This window comes from Hibiscus syriacus, unplaced genomic scaffold (genome assembly GCF_006381635.1).
Source record: "Hibiscus syriacus cultivar Baekdansim isolate YM2019G1 unplaced genomic scaffold, ASM638163v2 tig00111000_pilon, whole genome shotgun sequence".
Taxonomy (NCBI): domain Eukaryota; kingdom Viridiplantae; phylum Streptophyta; class Magnoliopsida; order Malvales; family Malvaceae; genus Hibiscus; species Hibiscus syriacus.
This window is the reverse complement of record NW_024062947.1, coordinates 3,729,707-3,743,879: the sequence shown is the minus strand read 5'-3', so window position 1 is coordinate 3,743,879 and position 14,173 is coordinate 3,729,707. Positions and strand designations below refer to the sequence as shown.

Below are 14,173 nucleotides of genomic sequence, written 5' to 3'. Positions count from 1 at the left end.
TTTGGTTTGGTCTTCCATTCAGATCTTTTGGTGTATACGTATATTTTGGGTTGGACTACACCCAGAAAAGAGCCCAAGTTTATCTGGGTACGAATGCATGGACTGAATAAAGAAACAGCCAGCCAAGGGTAGGAAATAAAAAAGGAGTAACAGAAAAATCTTCGTTATTCGTTCGTGTTACTTGAAGTGGAGTTTAAATTATTTCAATTTTTTTTCTAAATAATTTAAGAGGATTGCTCATAGCTTTCCTAATAGTAATATATCTACAAACATAACTGCTTTAATATATACCTTTTAAGAAAAGTAACACTTCTTTTTTAAGTTTAAACACTCAATTATCAATTGGCTGAAGATATTAAAACGTTGTATTCGTTTAAGCGTTTCTGGAAATGTGCCACGCGGGCCTGTAGTTGCAGAATTCCTGTAGCCTTTTGTGAAAGAATGTTATCTAATTTAGTTCTATACTTATCCAGCTGATTGCCTGGTTGCTCCACCTCAACTAGCAGATTCATTTCCTGAAACCATCGGTAACGGTAATAACTAGGGAAGGGTTCCGAACCTATCCGACCCAATCGAGTCGGATTTTTATTAAAAAAAAATCGAGTTCGGGTTGGGTCGAGTTTTTTTAATGTGATGTTCGGATCGGGTCGGGTTCGGGTTTAGGGTGAAAAATCCGACCCAACCCGAAAAATATACATAATTTTACTTTATATATTTAGGAATAATTATAATAATACCCCTCTATATATTATTTTTTCAATGAAGTCATTGTTTTTATTGAATAAAAATAATCTTTTTTTATTATTTCGGGTCAGGTCGAGTTTTTAAGTTATATATCGGGTCGGGTGAAAACTTATTTTGGTCGGGTCGGGTCGGGTCTTGGGTGGAGGACTCCTTGTTCACCGGTCAAGTCGTGTGGACCAAAAACCTGACTCATGCTCATCCCTAGTAATAACTATGTTATTCGATTTTATGTAAAGGGATAAATTTGAATTTTCAAAATTTTAGGTGACGAACTTGAATTTGTAGAATTTCGTGAATAAAAACATATTTTTAATAAAAAAAACTATATAAAAAATTTATAATATATAATAATTTTAAAATTTTAAGGAGCACCCAACCCATCCCATCCCATCCCTCAAGTCCATCCCTGCGTTCAAGGTCTTTAATTTTCATATATTTGAAGGGTTACTTCGAGAAAAGGAAAAAAAAAATGGTACTTTTACCTCCCGAACAATCTCTATTGTGTTCTCCACTAGCCTTCGCTGAGCAGACACGAGGTCTCTCTTCCTAGTAATAAACAAGATGAATTGTATTTCATAATTTTATATAATTATGAAAAATAATTCGATAATCGGATAAATGATTGCACCTTCAACAGGGCATTGAGATCATCATCTGAATGAGAATTTTTATCATCAAAAGTTGAAGGATCCATGGCCACTCCATTCAGACCCTTGTAATAATCTGGATACTCTACAGCCAAATTTCCTTCTGCGCTTCCACTAGGAACACGTTCCACTTTAAGAGGGGGAAATGCATCTCTTTCCATCCGGTCTGACCATCCATGTCAGTTCTTTTCGAGAGGAACAATGATTATAATGTCATCAAAGATATCGGTTGGTAAAGATGAAGCCGAGGGCAACGCGGTTGATTCCCTAAGATTCGAAGATGAAGACAGAGTATCCCTCTTGGAGTTGTTCCCTTTTGATAGGATCTTCACCCTGGAATGCAAGTATCTACAGCATTATTCAAACAAATGCACATGTCACGTCTATGATTCGATTTTAGTTATAGAACCGCGCACCTATCGACATATCTGAGTGTATTCAGGGTATGTTCGCATGACCCTGAGCTTGGTGAAATACATGATATCATAACAGTACGCGAGTCACCGACAAATGAATCTCTTAGAACTTCAGTCAGCTTACTTCCTCTGAAAGGAATGTGACCCTGGTCATTTTCAAGAGCTCTGATGCATTCTTTTAAAGCAAGTAAACTTTTATTAATTTCAGCACCTTCCATTCTGCAGAAATACAAAATCAGTTTCTAATGATTTAAACAACACATTGTGTATGCAAATGAAAAAAAAAATATTTGTTTATGCAGTTGCTCGACTGTACGAGGCAAAATGTTTCGTACCTCGTTTGTTTGTCATTGTCAGTAGTATCTGCACATCGCTCACTCCCAGCATGGTCTATAAAAGAAAGCTTACCTACAAGTCTAGCAGGCTTTGTTTCACTGCCATCAGCTGATCTCTTGATGGCAAGCTGAAGAATTGCATGAGACCTCGAGGATTCTTCATTTGCACCAGTAGTGCCAGTGCTTCTGGTCGCATTTCCTCTCTCGATTAACTCTTTGATTGTTTCAACATCTAGTACCCGATACTCCTGCAAACCCACTATACATACTGTTTACCATCTTCTATCATGAAAAGCTTTCTGCAAAAGTAGAATTCTAATCAGTAATCAGGGAAATATAAACCATAGAATAATCCATCTAGCTTTCCGAAAACATTTAATTGTAACTTACTTCCGATCATTAAGGAGATCAAAGACTTTGCCCCCATGTATCTCAAAGAAACTGACAAAGAGTCGGAAACCTTGGTTCCGATATGAATGGCGCATTAATCCTAAAATATCTTGAGCTGCTTTTAGGCAATTGTTGCATTGTATAAGTCTTTCCACTTCCTGTAACCCCACACAATATATATATAACAACTAAATTTTACCGGCAAAAACATTATTTCAAATACTGGAAAGCTACTTTACCTGTTTGCCCGTATGCAAAACAAGTTGATTTTGTTCTATTGAAAACTAGTGGGGCTATAGGTTCCACAGACTCGCAATACACCTAGAGAAATAGAAAATTATCATTATAAAATAAGCTAAATGGAACATTAAAAGTTATCCACATCTTGAATATACTCACTTCCTCATTGCCAACATATTCATTCAGGACAGCATCAAAAAGAAATTCATGCTTCTAAACATACTGTCAGGTCAACTTACAGGTAAAAATTAATTAGATCCCATAAGGGGAAAAAACTGTTTCTAGCTCAAATGATTAACCATGGAAGATCTAAAGTGCTACAGCCGGTGGAGATTATCATGAGTTGCAGAGGCTTTCAAATGATAAGTCAATATGGGTTTTCCATGAAAATCAAAGCAAATAGCAATTAACTTTGTTTCTGATTTTAAGCAAGTAATCTCTTGAAGATGTCATCACTGGTGGGTTAGGAGGTCAAGTTAACGAGTGTACCAGGCTATTAAATCCCAACATAAACCTCAAAATGCATAACAACTGCAGGAAAAAGAGAAGCCCTGGCAGCTACTAACCTGTAGTTTTTTTTTTCATGAACCGCCAGTGCCTTAGAATTTGATAGTATAGTAATAATATCTTCTTCTTTCTTTGCTATTTCCTTTTTGTTCAATGGTCTCTTGCGCACCTGCATTGGAAGTTATTGTTAGCTATTTAACAACGACTAAACAAGAATTATTAAGTGGCCTCATTGATTAAAGGGATCTTGTTCTTTTAAAGGTTTCAAATTCGAGCCGTTGTGTATGTATGTGCCTTCTAAATGGTTTATAAAGATTATGAACATATAATTTTGTAATCACTTGGGCAATTTGGCGGCGTGGACATTCAATTAACATACCACAACTTTAATCTTTGCAACATTCTTAGATCTTTCTTTATCTACCGTTATGCTTTTAAGAACGCTATTCTCAGCCATTCCTCGTGGCTTGGTTGAAAGTTTGTCGGTTGATCGATATGGTTCATATATGTTAAAAGCCTGCAAGCGAGAAAGGAACTAATAAATGTATTATCCATGAAAGCAATTTTCAAACAACAACGAAAATTTAACAATCTTTAACGGATCGCCTGATTGAATAAAGCAATAAAAATATAATGCCAGCCAAAATGACTATGAATTCAACCAATTGATTAACAAAAGACCAAATCAAACATAAACAAAGAACAAAATTTATTATATGTCACACCCCAATTTAGGGGCTAAAAATTAAGAAATTATAAAGTATTGATTTTAATTTGTATTTTGGGAGAAATTGAGGATTAAAGTGTAAAATCGTAAAGTTATACCATTTTAGGAAGTGCAGGAAATTCAGTGACCAAACTCCTAATTTATCCATTTTTCTTTAGGAGAAAATTATAAACCACTTTCCTGTGCTCAGTTCCCAGAAATTTTTCCCATTTTCATCTTCCCGATCAACGATTTTGAACTTTGATTTCTCCACCGTCTGGCCATCGTTCGTCGATCTGAAACCACCATCGTGTTCGTTGTCAATCGAAGAACAAAACCCTTTAAAGCTCTCATTGTGAATCGGCGTCGTTCGTCGTAAATTTCAATCGGAAGTATTGTCGGTTTTAACTCAATTTTCGTTGGTTTTCCGTCGATTCACCTCGATCCGGCCACCCGTTTTTGACACCTCCCGCACCATCATGTTCCTTGCATCGTTCTGAGTCCACTGGTGTCCTCCGTGTCTCCGTCGTCGTCGGTGCGTGAAGGGGTGAGGAAGTCAAAGTTTCTGATGTTTCATAGCTCTCCACTGTTCAATATTATGAACCGAGCTTGGTAAATGTCTCAAAATGCCATAAAATGTTTTTAGAAATTTTTCGAGAATTTTTCGGACACCGTAGCGCTGTTCACGCGCCGCCCCTGCGAGTGGGGGTGGTTCGAAAATAGTTGGGGCAGTTGACCCAGTTTGAGCCGACCCGACCGTTGACCCGACCTGTTGACCGTTGACCGACCGTTGACCATTGACTTTGACAAAAGAAGTTAAAATTTTTGAAAATCATATTTATGTTTTTTAACGTCTTGAGTTTGATTTCGAAATCTGTTTTTCCAAATTCAAACCCGAAATCCTCGAAATCGTCAGTCAAACCTGTTGACTTTGACTTTGACCAAAAAGTTAAAATTTTCGAAAAGTCGTATTTTATGTTTTTCGATGTCCTGAATCCGAATCTGAAGTCTGTTTCGTCAAATTTGAACCCGATAAGCTGTTTTTGACTGATTAATCACCCGATTCGATCCATTTTTTGCAATTAAGCTATGTTTTAATGAAATTTCCGTTGATATGTATCCAATGAATTATTGGAAGTTGATTTCAAGATCGAGGACGTTCGAGTGAAGTTTAAATGGTCGATCAGTATGGCACGAAAATTGATGTAATATATTACTACCTCTTTATGCTTTTTGGAACATGTTGATAATGGATAAATGCATGAATGTATATGATTGGTCTATTATGCCTGTTTGATTATGGATAGATTCGAACCGAATACGGTTTAAGTGATATATTAGTTAAGACTCTATTGAATTACAAGTTCTGTGATTGAGTGATAAGGAAATCAGTCCTGAATTTGTAAATTATAATTTATCTTATTAAAAGTACTTGGATGATAAATTATATGAATACTTTGATTAGGTAAAATTATGAAAATGCCCTTATGTTGTAAAAAAGACAAGAATTGACCCTGGAAGTTGGATAAGAAGTTTGTAAAGACATATTGATCAGATGAAACTACTGATGTGTATGAAAAATATTAGTTTTGCTTAAGAAATATGAATAACCGATTTCTAAACCCAAGAAGGCTTGTACAAGATATTAGAAGTTGATAAGGAATAATTTAAAGTTTAGAGATTATCCGGGAAAACGATTAACCCTAGAATCTATAAATTATAATTATCTTTGTTAAGAGTTTTAATACCGAAATTATATGGTTAAGAAATTTTGAGATTTCCCTTGAGAGGGAAAAATAGCCCGAATTGCCCTGAATGGAAAAGTACTCAAGAAGTCATGCCTAAATCAATGAATTACTAGTTTCATCGTTAAGTTCACACGTTTATACAGAAAATTCCTGATAATCCGTAAATCTCCGAGTTATGAGTAAATATCCGAGGAATAATTTATCGATGATGCTCTTTTATCATAATTGTTAGAAAAGACTGAAATAAATGATAAGTTTGAATTAAAAAATAAGATCGGACGGAAGGAAATGATTGAAATACTCTAGATCTGTAAAATGATCAAAATACCCTTATGGCTTATACTAAGTAAATGTCTTGGATTAATTATGGAACCCAAATAAGCATAGGTGTTGTTCTACCCTTAAAAGTTATGGAACACAAATTAAGCCGGTCGACTAACGCTAGTGCCTTATCAGTACCTTAATGGCATAGATGCCACTTGAATGCTTGTTCGTCTCCTCAAGTTTGGATCAATGATAATTCTGAATGTACTTAGCTCAGCTCAACTCTAGAGCGCATTCAGTACTAAGAATGGATATCCGTTATACAAATCAGCTACAAATACCAAAATGAACTGAACGGAAGTACAATATGTATCCGAAATTTAGAAACGTCTGAATTACTCTGGAAACCTCTAGAGTAACCGGAATAGACTTGACTACTAAAAAATTAAGTAACCTTAATGACTGAGGATTAAGTAAGTGATTGAGATAAGTCTGGAAACTCGGATGAACTTACATGATGTATCATCCCTATGGGTTATGAACCACAAATCAAGTATGTTGGCATTTCCTGATATAGTTAAAACATGGAAATGAAATAAAGACCATTAGAATATTTGTTCGTCTCCTTAAGATCCATTCAGCGATGACTCAGAAGATGATTTATGTACAAGAATTGTTGGTATTAAAGAGTGAATACCTGGAAAGGCAACGAATGAACTGGTCAACATGCATTAGTTATGGGAGTTGTTCATCTCGAGTTGTTTTATAATCCGATCAATTGACATAGATTGTAAAAGTCAAGAATCTTCGTTCTTCCTTATCAGCTCAAATCACTCTGTTATGTATGAAAACACTAGTAACTTTGATGTAAAATATTTTGAATACCCTTCTGATTACGTAGAGCTTCCAAAAAATGTACGAATAAGATGATCCCGATAAATCACATTCTGAATAACTGATGATTCCGTCAGCTAATAAACTCTTCCAATAGTGATTCTAACTTCCGACATTTTATCGGTAAACTGAAGATCCGTGTTTCTCCGCCCGATAAGATTATCCAACATCTCTGAATAATATCTGGAAACTCTATTGTGTTCCCTACTCACATGAATATTTTTTCTGATTTCCGATTTGAATTCTGTTCTGACATCTGATCTGAAATCTATTCTGATTCCTGACCTGGATTATGTTCTGATATATGATCTGAATTATGTTTTGTTTTATGATATCTCCGTTTATTGACAGTAAATGTTTTATTTGGGGGTATTGTTGGAGGAAGTATATATGCATGTTCTTCGACTTTGTGCTCAGGGCCTTACTGTTGTGCATGGGGTGTATGGTTCTGAGAAACCTACACATTATGATGTGTTGGGCTGGAGGGATTACTATGGTTTTTGAATTTTAAAAATATGTTTTAAAAAGATCTATATCTTTTCACTGGTTTTGCGGGAACACACTAGATAACATATTCTGATCTCTTGAACCTAGTCATCCGAAATATTTTCCTCTTATATGAAAACTTACTGTCTGTTATTACCTGAGATATCAGTGGAACCTCAGCTCAGCCTAAAAATATGTAGATATCAGAAACAATAAGGAAATATATGTTTATCTGTATCTACACATTCTTCAGCATCATCTGGTAGTTCTGTATTACTGAGCTTTCCGAAGCTCACTCTATTACTCACCATTGCAGGAATTGTACCAGTACAGCTATCGACTTCAGTAAGGAAGTTCTTCGGGCATTGTTTGCAGAGTATGGTACATGTGATTAGGGGGCATGTAATTGTATTTTGTTTTATGTACGAGTCTGAAAATCTGTTTTATCTCTGCATACTAATAAATCTTTTTATGAATTTCATGTTTTCATAAAAGTTTTAAATTTTTCGCTATTTTACGGTGGGTCACTCCGATGGTCCTAATGTGACACTCCAGATCGGATCGGGTTACCCGTATTAGTCTGAGGGGTTACATTATATTTTACTAAAATAAGTGAATAAGGCTGAGTAAACCTATGAATTAACAAAACCGGAAAGCTGGTAACTAATCGAACGAGAAGAGTAAAACCTCGGGAAGTGGTTCAGTATCAAATGAATACAAATCCAGTAAACCGGGGCTGAGCTCATGGTACGACGCGTATTTATCGCCGGTCATCCTTAAACTAAACGACCTGGAAGAAACAGGCAGCGTCCCCTGCTCCGGCGGATTCTTGCTCGCTATTTTCCCGCCATAAAATTCGAACTCCTATCCAAACGGCAAAATAAAAAATAACGAACAACGAAATGCTAATTGTAAATGCGAGAGAAATTGGAAAGATCTAAAACCTTATCAGAAGAAAGGAAATCGGAGGATTGAAGGTATTTGCTGTTAAACGAAGTGCCAAGGAAGTGATCGGAGTGCTGCCGCTGATGGTGCGCCGTCAAATTAGATTTTCCGATCCGTCTTCCTATCAAGCTCATTCTATCGCCGGACGTTAAGAATCTTTCGCAAGCTTCGGAAGAATCTTTTACGATCAAAAAGGAAAGAACATGAGAAAAATATATACAAGAGGTTGGCATGACGTCGTTGTCCCCATTTTTATTTTTATTCAATCATTTATAAGTTCGAAACATCGACAACTATATTCCATATTTGCAAACCAAGATACTATAATAATTTTGTTTACGTCTACCGTGGCGTTTCTGGAGAAAAAGCGGCGCGTGTGAAACACTTGAAAGAAAATATCAGACGTACAATTGGATGGAGTCTGCGTGTACTATTCTTTCCTAAGAACATATTTTATAGATTTGAAAAAAAAAAAGTAAGCGAGAGTTAGGTAACGTGAAAGTTGTGATACGAGAGGATGACCAAATTATATTTTAAATTAATTTTTCATGTTTAAAGAATTTTTAGTTAAAAATATATGTCTAATGTTTTTTTAATTATAATTTTAGGTACATGTTAGGTTTATATGCTAAGGTAATTACAAAGTATTATCTGTTCTAAATATTGTCAATCATTTAACAATAGACGTTCAATTACTCTATTGTAGTTGTTGGTGCTCAAACTCATGAACTCTAAGAATAACAATGATTCTTTTAATCACTGAGGTAAGTTAGTTCGTGCAAAAGTATATTAAACCTAATTATAAAGTTGTGTGAATCTTTATATTAATAGAGACATAATATAAGAGTTTAAACGAAGGAGAGCCAACTATTTATTATTTGGTTTGCAAAATTGAGTGGTGGGCTAACCCTTGATCTAGCAAGCTTGTCCTCTGTATTGGATAAAAAAATGTTTAGATCGAGGTCAAAACAAATCAAACCTAAGATGTGGGAAAAGGTTGAACGCATAATCACCGAGACTTTAAATTATTAGATTGCTAAATGTAAATATATTTAAGTTAAATTGTAGTTGGTCTAACGCTTAATTATTGGATCAATCTATATAAATATTTTTTTATTAAACTAAAGTGATTATAAGTAGAGTATGTTTTAAATAATTTCAACCATATGACAATAAACGTTCAATCACCTTACTACAACCATTGATGCTTGAACTCGTAACTCTAGGAATAACAACAATTCATTTACCATTGAAATACGTTGATTCGTGTCAATCCATATAAATATTAAAATGTAAATAAAAATATTTAATAATATTACATTATTTTCTTCCTTACATATTTAATTATAAGTAATCAAAATGATATATATATATATATAATGTTGATGACCGATTATAGTATTATACAGAAGAATAATATAATAACTAATATAGAATAACGATAATAATGTAATTGTAGTTTACCCTAATACGGTATAAGGAAATAGTATAGCAATATTAATACACTTTGTTTACTTCTTTAGACTGATGGCTCATACTAGCATTCTCACCTATCCAATTCTATGATACATTTATCACGAGTTTTTTTTTCATTATTTTAAGTATTTTATGTTTAAAATGTTAACACTGTACGTAAAATATAATAATCAAAGATTGATTTTAATACGTTATGATCATTATTTTATTTTCAAACCACATGTCAGATAAAAAAATCAATACTTGAAAGATATTTTCTTTTTATCTAATGTGATACTAATGCACATTGATAAAAAAATTGTGAAATTGGATTTAATTATTGATAGAATAATGGAGGATCTGTATTTAAACTTTCGGATTATATATGCACTAGGTTAATGAAGAATCTAAAAATATTGTACATTTAGGTTGGTCCTGACATTTTAAGGGCCTAGACAAAATAAGAGATAAGGGTCCTTAAAAAAATAACTTAAAATTCAAGAATAAATTTTGATAAACGCCAAACAAAAATTTTCATTAAAAATTATACATGTAGATTATATTACATTAACCAACATTATTTTACCAAATATATAAAGAGACATCACAATTTTCACTCAATTTACTCATATTATGTCTTCAATCATCTCTTAGAATCGTTTCTCTCAATCGAAAATTGACATCTCTCACCTACAAAACAACATATACAAATTCTCATAAGAAACGGTTTCTTCTAGCATTTTGAGATGCAAAGTCATTGATAATAACATCAACATCAAAGTTTCCTATCATCTCCTTCTGAATAGCTAATGTTGCTAAACCATTCAACCTTTCTTGTGACATTGATGACCTCAAGTACGTTTTATTAATTTAAGCTTTGAGAAACTTCTTTCGGCTGAAGCTACGGTCACAGGAACATTTAATAAAATCCTATAAGCAATTGAAGCATTCGGATAACAATCTGCAGATTTGACAAACTTAAGAATTTCAGTGGCAGATAACAATTCTATCGGCAAAGTCATTTGTAAGACTTTCAATTCAGAGAAAAGATTATCTAAGTCAACATCCGATGAATTGCCATGAGAAAAGGTAGAATGAAAATGAGCACAACATTCTTTCAACTCATTATCATCTAATGACTTTATGTTATTTGAATCATATAAAAATCCAAAAATACTTTCAAATGTCTTCAATTGCTCAAATCTATTCTTCAAAGAAGTAATTGCCATATCTACCACAACAAAAAATAATTGACTCTAAATGACTCTTCAGGCTATTCAACTTCGTTATCCTCATTATTCTCTCCAAAAAATTTCTTCCTAATCACACTAAGTTTTGTTGGAAAGATAGGCTCCACATCCATTTCAAGTGCAAGACTTTTAGCTACATTCATACTAGTTGTAAAGCCTTCATCTCTATATTTTTCAAAGTAGGACATCACACCTTCTAATTGCCTTATGGCAGTATCAATTCACATAGACTTAGATTGTAATTTCTTGCTTACCATATTAACAGCAAATAAAATGTCATACCAAATCATAACACCAAGCAAAAACTCAAAACTTGAGAGTGCATTCACCAAACTTTCAACTTCACTTTTTGACTTTGCATCATTTTCACAAGATTCATATAATTCACACAAAGCCAATCTTATTTGGGGACATTGAAATCTAATATCTTTGACACTTTTAATTCGACTCTCCCATCGAGTATTTGATAAATATTTCACAGTTAATCCAGGAACATTATCAAGTAAAAATTTCCATCTCTTTGTAGAACCCGAAAATAATGCATATATGTGTTGAACAACTCCAAAAAAAAGAAATAGCTTTAACACAAGAATGTGCCATATCACCAAGAGTGAGATTTAGACTATGAAAAGAACAAGACATGTATAATGCTTTTGGATTAATTTCAAGAAATATTTTTTTGAACACCTTGGTGTTGTCCTTTCATATTAGAACCGTTATCATAACCTTATCCCCTCATATCATCAACATTAAGATCAAGAAACTTCAAAACATTTTGTAGTTCATTAAAGAGTCCTAATCTAGATGTATCATATTAACATCTAACTTTGCTATTTAATATATTAACACATCGAACTGTGAGGGTCTTTTGTTCTTGATGGCTCACATCAGGCGTACAATCAAGAATTATGGAAAAGTATTTAGCCTCTTTAATGATCTTAATGATAGAATTTCTCACACTTTGAGACAAAAGGGAAATGAACTCATTTTGAATTTTATGTCCAAGATAATGATAATGAATTTCACGATCCTGAATGCGTCTAACATGATCTTGCATAATCACATCAAACTCTGTAATCATTTCAATCAATCCCAGAAAATTACCATTGTTATCTTGATATAGTTTTTCATTAGATCCTCGAAATACAAGATTATGTTTAGCAAGAAATTTCACAACCGAGAATATTCGTTGTAACACTTATCTCCAAAGCTCTTTCTCTTTCATAATCTCTTTTTTGTAAATTTTTATCGATTGTTTGATTTTTATCCAATCTTACTCTCAATTCATTCCAAGTATTCATATTAGTCATATGTTCAACACTATTTTCATATTGTTTAAGTCTTTGGCTAATATGTTTCCAATCACTTAAGCCATCATTTTCTAACAAACTTACATTACTAATCGATTTGAACAACTTGCAACAAAACAATATACTTTGTCAACATTTTTGGAATAAACTAACCATTTTCTATCACTAGTCTCACCATTGCTCAACTTTCTAGAATAATATACATATGAGAAATGTCTATAATATTTATCAACAGGAAATTCAAGATCAATTTCTCTTATGGGCCCTTTTTCAACTAATACATCCCTTGCATTATTGTCAAGATTCTCCCAATTTATAGGATCATATATATTCAAATGAGGAAGTGTTTCTTCACCAATGCCTAAATTTTCAACATTTTTATCAATTGTCACATCATTAAAGTCAATTGGATCATTCACTTCATCATTCACATTTTCAGAATTTCCAGGATTTTCAGTATGCAAATTTTAGTTGATTGATTCAAAGTTTCATGAGAATCAGCCTTTTAAACACAAATTTATCAAGAGCACCCTTTTGTGACTTCTTTAACTCCTCATCTCGCTTCCTTTTTTTTTCTTTTTTCACTTAAAGACAAATAGTTTTTAGGCAACATCTCATCAAAGAGTCAAACACAAACCAATTCTAATAAATAAGTATAAAAAAAGAACAATTGCACATGGATTCTTCAATTAGAATTGTAACCCATTGGAGTAAGGTAAAATCCCAAATTCCCAATTTGATAATTGACACTGTTGACATAAATATTAATAGTTATAACGTGAACACCAAAATAAAAATATCAAAAAGCATCAAGCAAACAGAGCCTTAGCAAATTGTATCAATCATCCTTTTAAAACATTTAAGTTATAACAAAACTTTACTACACACAAGACAAATCATAATTTAAAACCAGAAATATATGTCAAATAATGGCAAGCAATAACTATTTATTTCTTTTCCTTATTTTTGCTAATTTTTTCAACAATTAAAGCAATAAACTTCGTTTATTTTACGTCAAAAGCCAAAACCCCTCTTTAAAGTTCAAATAAAGATGAAGAGATGAACAACAATGGCTATCTAAATTACCTTTGAACCAAAATTATAAATGAAAGATAAAAAATTAAAACAAAAAGGAATTCGGCTTCTCTTCTCCAACTTGCAACTAGGGAAAGTAAGACTTAAAAGATGAATGCAAATTATTGAAAATTTTGGAAACTAAGATGAAAACCCTAACATGATAAAGAAATAACTGGAGGAAAGAACAAGTGAAATTGAAGTTAAAATAAGGGGGTGAAAGAAGAAATTAGATCGTTTATAGATTGAATTACCTGAGAATTAAAGCAGTAAAACGAAGATCAAAATCAGGAAAATATTTAGAGCGATAGGATAAAAGGAAAGCAGGAGTGGTTATTATGTAATAATAATAAGATTTCTATTAGGCGTAGACTAAATACTCTATTACCTCCTCATCACTTTTAACTCTACTTTGTATTTATCTTTGTTGATATATTTTTATTATTAGATTAACTTTATAATTATTCGTTAAATTATGTAAAATTATTATTTTTTAATTATTAAAACTTAAAAATATAAAATTATTATTATTTTCAAGAATTGACCCCCTCTAAACCTGGGCCCTAGGCGGTCGCACTCCATGCCTGAACTCAGGGTCGTCCCTGTGTACATTAATAACATAAGTTTCAAACTAGGACAATCGTAAAATAAAAATTATCTTAAAAAAATTTTGAATTTTAAGATGAGTATGTGTTTACCCTAAACAATACATACATCCACTCAATCCACGACATCCTACCTCTACCAAGAACAAGAAGCAGC

At 33.1% G+C, this 14,173-nt stretch overlaps 1 pseudogene; it reads right to left on the bottom strand.

Annotated features, from left to right (window-relative positions):
• Positions 1 to 338: 338 nt before the first annotated feature.
• On the bottom strand, positions 339 to 8,456 carry LOC120149315 (annotated as a pseudogene).
• Positions 8,457 to 14,173: the final 5,717 nt, after the last annotated feature.